Consider the following 10,267-nt stretch of genomic DNA (forward strand, 5'->3'; position numbering starts at 1 on the left):
TAACCTGGAAAATCAAGCCCAGTTTCCCCAAAGAGCTAAAGAATTAGGCACACCTTCTGGATCCAGTGAACCAGTGTCCCAAGAACACACCCGGAGACATTGAAGAGGACATCACCTCTCAGTGCTGCTGGAAATCCTGGCATAGCTGATGCTGGGCACAGTTCTCGTGGCTTCAGCACTCTCCCTGCCTGTAGATAGCTCCCTCCCTCTAGATAGCTCCCTTCCTCCAGCCCCCAGACACTGCCCATCACCTTTTTTTCTCTCCACATGTCCTCCCTTTTGATAGCTCTGCCTCACCAGCCCTCAGCCTATCCATCACCTTTTCTTCCCCTCCACTCTCCCTCCCTGTTGACAGCTCCCTACCTCCAGCCCTCAGACCCTGCCCATCCCCCTTTTCCCTCCCATCTCATCTCTTTGTTTCATCTTCCATATAATAAACGGTTTGGCTTCTTCACTTTGCCTGCATCTCTGTGGAGATGAAGCGACGCAAATCCTGAGCCCAGGGACACACAGGCCCCTGCTGCCGTTCTCTTCCACACCGTGTTTTGGTGTTTTGTGCACACACACAGAGCAACGGGGGCAGATCAGGCTGGAAAGGTGCCTGTGCTGAAGGTGCAGTTCCACAACACTGGAGTTGCAGATCTTGCTGAGCACCCTGGAGCCCCTGGAATTTGGAAGAGCCAACCTGAGGATGAACCCAGCTGTGAGGGATTCCATGGTAAGCATCCACGGAGGTCAAAGGAGCATGGAATGCTGGAAGTTTTCAAGAATAGCTTCCTAAAGCTCAGCAGTGCTCCATCCCTGCACAGGATGAGGAAGAGGACAGAACCAGCAACCATCCAGGCTTAACAGTGGGATTTGGGTGTGCCTAAGAGCAAATGCAGCAGCAGCGCGGCGCCCGGGACTCGGACGCGCGACCGTGCCAGTGCCCGGAGCGCTGTCAGGCAGTGCCGGGATCCCGGGTGTGGTTCTGGTCCCCACAGGTGAGGAATGGCAGCCCCAGGCTCAGAGCCAGTCAGAAAGCCAACCAAGTGAGCCCACAGGGAGGGCACCCTTCCCGTTTCTCTTGGGCATGGCCGCAAAACAGCCCCTGCTGCTTCTTCCTCCACCTGTGTTTGGGGTGTGCTGCTGGCAGAGGCAGCCAGGTTGTGCTCTGCCTTCCAAAGCCTGTTGGGAGCAGGCATGAAAAGCGCTGCGTGCAGAGCGGAGAGTCCTGGAAGGTGCTGGCAAGAGCGTCCTGCGGGAACAGGGCTCTGGTCTGTGGCCGGGAACAGCCTGGTTTTGGTGCCATGAACGCAGGCAGGTGTTGAGGCAGGTGAAGAGGTGTAGGAATATAAAAAGGTAAAAGACACTTTGTAAAGCTTAGAAAGGCTTGGAAGTTTCTAAATCTTCTCAAGAGAAAGCTAGGGATTTAACAACTAAATGAATTTATTGATATTTATCATAAGGAACAAGAAAGGACAAGAACTTACTGATAACTCAAAATGTGAAAAGTCCTCGATATATGCCCTGCAAAGATAGAAAAAGTTTCCATCTTAAAGAATGAATTATTGTGTATTGTTTGAGGTTGATAGAAGTCCTTTTGTTAATGTTAAACCCACGTGGGTCCTTTTCTAATTGGTTAGAGTATAATGCCTTTACACCTTTTCTTTTATGCTATTGGTTCAAAGAATATGTAGAAAAAGGCTTTGCATGGGCTGCCATCTTGCCTCTGATCTGTGTTTGCATGGAGGTTGTTATTTTCCTGTGTCTCTTTCTTTTTGCCTGTATGATACAGACAGATAATAAATCCTAAGTCTGCAACCAGTCAGGGTCCCATCCCGTTTGTGAGACACGGACCGATCCAGCAGACAGATTGGCCTCTCCAACCTGCTGCTGCAAACCTTCATCCCTGTCCTGCAGGATCTTGCCCAGGGACAGACTTGAACTTGACTCCTTTCACTGCCTCAGTTACTTCAGGCCCAGACCCCTGCAGCTCTGGCCCAACAGCCAGCTCTGGTAGCAACAAAAGAGATGAATAACAAAGCTAATTTAGTGCTGATTGCAGGGAGATTACCCAGGGAGACCTGCTGCCAGCTGCCCTGCAGCGGAGCACTGGGGAGGGAACTGGCGAGACCAGCACCAGAGGTGGGAAAGGACCTGGTGAGACCTCCTAAGCCCAGCCCCTGCTCCAGCCAGGTCAGCTGTATGGCGAGGTAGCCCACTGTTCACTGTTTGCTAGGAGCTGTTAGATATCTCAAGCTTTGCCAGACGCCAGAGTGTGGTCTTGCACCACGACAGGGTTTTCCATGGGTTCTGAAAGAGATTGGCTTAGGTTGGATGTTGGGAAATAATTCTTCCCTGTGAGGGTGGTGAGGCCCTGGCACAGATTACCAGAGCAGCTGTGGGTACTCCATCCCTGGAAGAGTTTCAGGCCAGGTTGGACAGGGCTTGGAGCACCCTGGGATAGTGGAAGGTGTCCCTGCCCATGCCAGGGGGTGGAATGGGATGAACTTCCTTCCAACTCAAACCAGTCTGGGACTCTGTGATCCTCTCTCTTGCAGACTGTTGCATCCTGGTTTTGGGTTCAGATTAGGGGTTCTGATCTTTGTTAGTTTGCCGGTTCTGTGTACCCTCGTGCATCCTCCCACAGTTTCCCCCCCCACCACGGTGCCTAGCTCCAGGCTGCCTGCCATTGGAGTTTCCTCCTGTCACTCCTGTAACCACTCCCTGCCAACTCCTGAGGATTCCGTGCCTGTCACCCCATTCCCGCGGTCCCAGTCACCCCGAAGCCCCGTGTCCGCCCCTGCCGTGTTCCCATTGGTCGCTGTAGTACACATCACCGCCATGGCGTCTGTATTCATTGGGCGGGAGGACTCCCCGTCCTCCCTGTCCCACCCCTATATCATCCCGCTCGCCTCCGATCCCGGGGGCATATTTGTCCACGCGAGGTTGGGAACGGGCTGCAGCTTCTCTGTCACGGCTCTCGCGGCCAATAAAGCATCCAGCTGCCATGCGGACGGATTTGGACGTTTTCCCTGCCTCTTCGTTTCCTCCCTCGCACCAATGGCAAAGCGTGGCCCACCCCGGAGTGCGGCAGCAGAAGCACCCGGGAATCGTGGCAAGCCCTGGCCCCGACGAGAAGCTGAGATGCCCAAGCCGGGCGCTTGAGAGCTGACCGGGGCCGAGAAAAGTAACGCACTGCCACTGCAGACCTCTCTGCCTGGTGTCCTAGGAAGAAGGCATGTCAGCACATTTCCTAATCACACCCTCTCCACCTCAGAGAGCATTTTAAGCCCCATTTTCTTGCTCACCCTTGGCAGAGCCACATCTGCAATCCCAACATCTGCCTCCGTTGTTACAGAACCATAGGAAACGAATCCCAGCAGAGCTCTCCAGCTAGCTGGAGCTTTACCAAGCCACTAAAATCCATCCAAGTTTTCATGAGATCTCGCTCTTTGCAGCAAGTGGGGCTCCTGTCACACCACAGAGAGGCCAGAGCATCGTGGCAGTTGGCAACATAGATACCAGCTTTCCTCCTTGGGCGCTTGCTCTCAAAGAGACAGGATCAGCAAAGTCACTCCAGATTTCTCTGGGAGGCTGTCAGATACAGGTCCAAGTAGCAACCACTGCAAATTGGTTTGCAGACAGAGCTCAGCACAAATCTGGCGGTGAGGTTCAGTCATTGATTACACGAGTGACAAAACCTTTAAAGTGCCTTGGACTTTAGGCACTTTAGGCAGGCAGTGATAGCACCAGAGCTGTCACTGCTACCCAGCACTGCTCCCAGGCTGGGCCTGATGGGCAAAGCCTGAGGAGACCAAGCCCTGAGCCCCCTGATTTTGTGCAGGGAAGGCTGAGATCCCAGGCAGCAGAGAGCTGTGCAACCCCTGCAGCGTTTGCCCCGGGGCACAGAGGAGTTACAGATGTGCACACCCTGAATCAGCCCATGGAGGCATGGAGGGAGCTCCCAGAGCTTCCCTCTCTAGGCTCGAAGCTTAACATTTCCAGCAAACTATTAATTAGTCTGGTTTCTTGTTAAAGCACAGACAGAGAATAATATTTAAAAGCAAAGCAGATTCAAAGGATGATGCGGTGAGGCACTATCCTGCAATAGAAACCAGGATCCCACGCAGATGACAAATCCCTTTCCTCGTATCCGCTGTGGAAGCAGGCACTGATACGAGCACCCAAACCCACTGTGGTTGTCCTCTGCTCTGTCCCACCCTAAACCCTGCCCCAGGCTCTGATGCCTGGCTTCCTACACCCCATTAAACAGGTCTGTTCCCAAGCCAGAGGCACACAACACCCACACCTCCGAAATACCAGAGAAGGTGGAGAAGGCAGGAAGCCCCTTCTCAGATTTATCCTGGTGTTAGCAGCCAGACAAGATGCAGACAACACCGGGAAGCTCCACTCTAGGGCTGGAGAAATGCAGCACAAGGGAAAAAGCAGCCTCAGGGCATCACCCTGAGCCCACTGTGCAATTGGTCTCTCAATTGCCTGGAGATAAGGCAATTACCACTCTATCAAAACATCCATCTCTCTCCTGCCCGGAGATAAGGCCCGGCTTGGGCTGGGGATGGGGAGAGGATAGGGATGCTCTTCAGATGATGCCATGCTCTCCTGCTCCGGGAGAAGAGCCTGCACAAAGCACAGGACAGCAAACCCGAGGCAGAAAGCAGAGCACAAGGGGTGCCAGCATGTCCCCCCAAAATGCCCAACAGGACACGCCAGCAGCAGGCTGCTGTGACCTGCAGTTGGCACGGGTCTTCATCAGGCATGCCTGAGACCCAGGCCAGCCCTGATGTATCTGGGATGATCTGAAGTCAAACAAGATGAACTTCAGGGCAGAGCAAGGGGAAGGAGCTGGAAATCACAGGCAAGTGGCCAGATGGGAATAACTGGCCTGGCAGAACGGGACGCCAGAACCCCTGCAATGCCAAATGCTTTTCCAGAGCAGCTCTCTCACTGGGAAGCACACGCTGAGCACATCCACTGGGAACCAGCTCCTGCTTGGAGGCACAGGTCCCATCTGGAGAGTCTGGTACAGGAGTCTCCTCCTGGAGCCCAGCATCCAGCTGGAGAGGGCGCTGGGAGAGCCCAGAGGAGTGGGCATGAGCGAAAAACCAAGGGAGCCAAGTTTATCCAATCTGTGGCGGGAAGAAGACGCAGTAAGAGCCTCTAAATAGAAGCTGCTGCTGCCTTCCTGCCCCACATGCTCTGCCTTCCCCAGTGTCCATCACCCATTCGATCGGGCCCAAGTTGCCGGAGGGGGAACGCGTCCCTATCTGCACGTTCTGGTGACTTCTGGGAATGTGGTGACTGCCCCCAGTCAGGCTCTGCGCTGTATATAATGTTAACATTTATTAAACATACTGTAACTGTAATAATAATAAAGGGTTGAAGAAGAATAGGGAGGGAGGGAGAAGGAATATGGAAATATAAGAATACCAAATATGGAATAAATAAGGAAATACAGAATATGAAGTATAATAAAAAGGAACATGTAATATGTATTATATTATGAACATTCAATTATTTAGTGAATTTAATTTTAAATTGCCATTCCAGTTAGATGAGGGCATTGTTGCAGTGACACACTGTTTTACCCACCTCTCTCTTCCCCACAGGGTGCTGGGAGTGCAACACAGGAGGAGTTCTGGACATACAGGATGCCTGCTAATGAGATGGAGGAACTTTGCAGGAGGTCTCAGCTGCTGGGCAGGCTCCCAAGTGTCTCCCACCATCCATGGTGACATTTTCCTGCCAGTATCAACATTCAAGGGCCTGCTCCCATAACTCACCATCATGCTTCCTGCAGGAAACACAACCTCCCATCCCAAAGCTTGGGGTAGAACACAAGCTGTGCATTGGGGATCGATTCCAGGGGCTTTTCCCCGCTCTCAGCACATCTGTCCCTTTCAGATGGGCATTTACAAATTAAAGCAGCATTTGATGCCAAACTTAGGCACCAGGGGCAACCCTCAGCCTACAAAAGGAACAATGTCCAGGAGAGCAGCTTGAAGCCTACACGAGGTCCCTTCTCTGTGAGCTCCAGTTATTTCACCCACCCCAGCCAAAACCCCAGTACAGCAGTAAGAGCTCAGTTAATAACTTTAACAAGTCCTGGACGTCACCCTGTGTCCTTCATTTTTTAATGCCAATCTGAATTTCATAGCTCAAAGACAAACCCTTCAGTCCCCCCCAGATCTGTGTCTCACTCAGCTGCATCCCCCTAACACGCACCTCATTTGGTTTGATGTAATTTGTCTAACCACAAACTCCCTCTCTGCAAGCATCCTCGCTTCAGGAAGGAGCTTTGGATAACGGGGTCTGCCAGTGTTTGGCAGCAATTTAAGTTCTCTCCTCTACCACCACTCTCCAAACTCATCTGGCAGGGCTGCTCACATATGTGACACGAGAGGAAATGAGCATTAAATGAAATGCACTGAAGTGCCTGTTGAATTTGCAGCTCAGAGAGAGATTGAGGGGTCTTTTAAGGCTGAATGGAAAATTACAGCATTTCCCCAGGAAAGCTCAAGCCTGCTGGGTTGTAAGAGCAGCATTAGGAGGGATATCCCCTCTTGCAGGGAGGCTGGCACAACCCAGCTCCAAACTAGTCCACACAGGCTGGCTAAAAGACACTGGCACCAGGGCTTTTACAAAGCTTAAACACTTTTGAAATCACAGTCATGCACCAGGAAGGAGAAAAATTAAAATAGTTTTCCTTTGATTAAAAAAAAAAAAGGGGTGAAGAAAATTTTTTTGAGATTCCTCAAATATCCTTTAAAGTCTTCTGGCCACTCACCAACCAAATCCAGCTCCAAACAGACAGAAAGAAGAGAAAATGAGACTGGAGATGAGCATGGCAGTGGGTAAAACACTGAGGTATATAACAGAACCACTGGGATAGCCTGGCCAAACACTGAAAATCCTCTGGCTGAGGCACACAGGGTGACACAGCCAGCAGCAAGTCACCCCAAGGCCCAAGGAGGACACCGCAACACCTCTGGTCCTGCACAGCCCAGCTGCAGCACGCAGGGTGCTCCACGGCCAGCCTTGAGAGGGGGAATGCCAGTGAGGAAAATGCCTCATGGAAACAGTGAAGCTTGCTCTAGACATTCCAAACCTGCTTAATTTCCCTTCCCTTTGGCCCAGTGGTTATGAAGCACACTGTGCCAGGGGGTTCATGGTGAAGCTAGTGGCTCCTGTGCCGAGGGAAAGCCCCAAAGGCTGTGCTGCTGCTGGGGTTTGTTTTTCCTCAGCTGCTCTTTCAACGGGAACCCAGTAGGAAGCGTGTCCTTTCTGCAAGCTGGCAAGTACCAAGGGAGATTATTCCCGACAGTGGAACTTGCCTGAGCTGATCTATTGTCTCCTAATTCTTATGATTCGATTTTTTTAGTAAGTGAAAAGCCCCAAGCAGACTGCAAAGGGGCTGGAGAAGCCACTCAGCCCATCCTCGCTGTCCCCTCTGGCTGGCTGTACATCCCACTGCCACTAGCCCTGCTCCGCCTGGCCGCTCCCAGCAGGATCCCGCTCCAAGATCTGACCCACCACAGAGAAAAACAATCTCTTCCCATTCCCAAGGCTGGCCTTGCAGAACCAGGGAACGAGAGCCTTTGTGCTCCAAAGAGACACCTTCTCCTGCACCCGGAGCCACACAGATCCAGCCCAAACCCTCAGGCTGGTATGCCAGAGGGCTGGAATCACCACTCCGAGATGAACAGAAGACAGCTTTGTGGCAAAACAGCTATCCTTCATGTTTACGCAACAAGACTCCCACTTAAATCCCCAAGAGAGGCTCAGGGTCACCTCACCACAGGTTTAAAGTATTGATGCTCCCTCCTTCATCCTGGGCTTGGACTCAGCTCATCCATGTCCTCCCCCACAGCCTCCCAGAAACAGATACCCACCTTTAGCTCCTATACACCTGGAAAAGCTGAGCTTAAACAGGCTGGTGGGACTTGGGAGCTGGGGAAGGCATGAAGGAGGCAGGAAACACCAGGGACACCGAGGGGGATGTTATGCAACAGCTACTGAGCAGCGTGGTAATTAATAATTAAGGAACCGAGATGTTTTGGTAATTACTAATTGCTGTATGTTTGATTTAGGCGGGCACCAAAACATAGCCCAGCCTGCAAATCACTGCTGAGCGGCTCAAACTCTCCGGCGAGCTTCCTCACCGGGATGCAGGACAAGCATCTTTGGGATTTCTGTTCTCCCACCAGCGTGCCAGAGCCGACACAGCGTTAGCTCCAATTAACCTTGATTAAAACCGAGTAACCCAAGCATGCTGCTCCCTTTTGCACCCGCAGCGCTCGCACCAGAGCGGCTCCAGGCACTTCCCCAGAACCAGCTGGGCTCTCGCTGCCCGGCCTTCGCTCGTCCTGCCCGGTCCCACGCACCTACCTCTTGGGCACCGGCTTCTTCCTCTTCCTGCCGGTCTACATCCCCAGCCACCGGCAGTGCCCACTGGAGCGGCAGCACCACGCCACCGGCGGGGCTCCGGGGCACCGGCACAGGCCACACCCCAGCCACCCCTTGAGTGGCAACCGTGCCTGGGGAGCCGTGCCTGGGGACACCAAATCCTGGGAAACACTGTGCCCGTGGACCGCTGTCCCTAGGTGACAGCCTAATCCTGGGAACACTGAGCCCCAGGGGCTGCCCTCACAAGGGGACACTAAGTCCTAGGAAACGCTGTGCCCATGGGCCACCATCCACAGAGAAGACCAAATCCTAGGAAACACCACGCACCTGGGCCGCAATCCTCAGGGGACACCAAATCCTGGGAAACACAGTGTCCACAAGCCCCTCTTCCCAGGGGCCACCAAATCCCCAAGGAGCCACCAAATGCTGGGAAACACCATGACTATAGACCACCATCCTATGTACAGATGACACTGTATCCTGGGAAACTTATCAGTGGGCCACCATCCTCCGGGACCATTGGATTGTGGGAATCACCATGTCTGTGGGCCATTGTCCAAGGGAAACATGGAATCCTGGCAAACACCATGTCCGTGGGCCACCATTTGAGAGCCTGATGCCCGCTCAGGAAAAGCCAGCCTGTTCCTTCTCACTTTGCCTTTCCCTGAGTTAATGCTGCCCAAAACTTTTGGGCAGCATTAACTTGATTAAAACCGAGTTTGCTGCAGCAAAATTCTTCCCCCAAAAACCAGCTCCAGCTGCTGTGGTGAGGCCCTGGCACAGGTTGACCAGGGAAGCTGTGGCTGCCCCATCCCTGGAAGGGCTCAAGGCCAGGTTGGACAGGGCTTGGAGCACCCAACTAGTCTGGTTGCAGACAGAGCTGTTAAGGAAACCTCAACGCAATCCTTTGTGGATTGTTTGGTTGGGTTTTTCAAGCTCTTTGCAAATTCCAGGGACAAATCCTTGAAATGCAACTTGATTGCTTCTTGCCAGGGGGCAAAGCAGAAGCCGCTAATGGTGTCACAAATGTGCCAGGTCAGCAGAGCTGATGTCACTTTGATGGGAAATTTGTAAAACGTTTGGTTATGACCTTCCCAGGCCCAGTAATTTAACAGTGATTTTACATAAGGGTTAGGGTTACTGCACATGCTGCCAGCCTAAAAGCTTGGAGATGTTGGTCAAGCACCTGAAGCAGGGTACAGAGGGAATTAGGACAACTGGATGTGCAGGTGTTGGAAAGAGACGTATCCCAGGCTCCCTCCTGTGGGGACCTGCGGGCAGACATAGTGCAGGCATCCTGTCCGTCCCTTATCCCGTCTGATGCCTAACCCGGCTGTTCATTGTCCCCGCTTGGTCCTGGCCCCACCTGTTCCCTAACCGGGCTGTTCCCTATTCCCACCCGTTCCTAACCCGGCTGTTCCCTATTCCCAGCTGTTCCCTAACCGGGCTGTTCCCTATTCCCAGCTGTTCCCTAACCGGGCTGTTCCCTATTCCCAGCTGTTCCCTAACCGGGCTGTTCCCTATTCCCACCCGTTCCTAACCCGGCTGTTCCCTATTCCCAGCTGTTCCCTAACCGGGCTGTTCCCTATTCCCACCCGTTCCTAACCCGGCTGTTCCCTATTCCCAGCTGTTCCCTAACCCAGCTGTTCCCTATTCCCACCTGTTCCCTAACCCGGCTGTCCGTTATCGCGCCCGCTCCCAATCCAGGCTGTTCCCTGTCCCACCGGGCTGTCGCCGGTCCCGCCTGTTCCCTAGCCCACTGTTCCCTAACTCGGTTGGGCCCGGTCCCGCCTACTGCCTGTTCCTGTTCCGACTGCCATTCCCCAGCCAGACTGTTCCCTGTCCCGCCTAGTCCCCA

This window comes from Vidua macroura, chromosome 7, assembly GCF_024509145.1.
Source record: "Vidua macroura isolate BioBank_ID:100142 chromosome 7, ASM2450914v1, whole genome shotgun sequence".
NCBI classification, from domain to species: domain Eukaryota; kingdom Metazoa; phylum Chordata; class Aves; order Passeriformes; family Viduidae; genus Vidua; species Vidua macroura.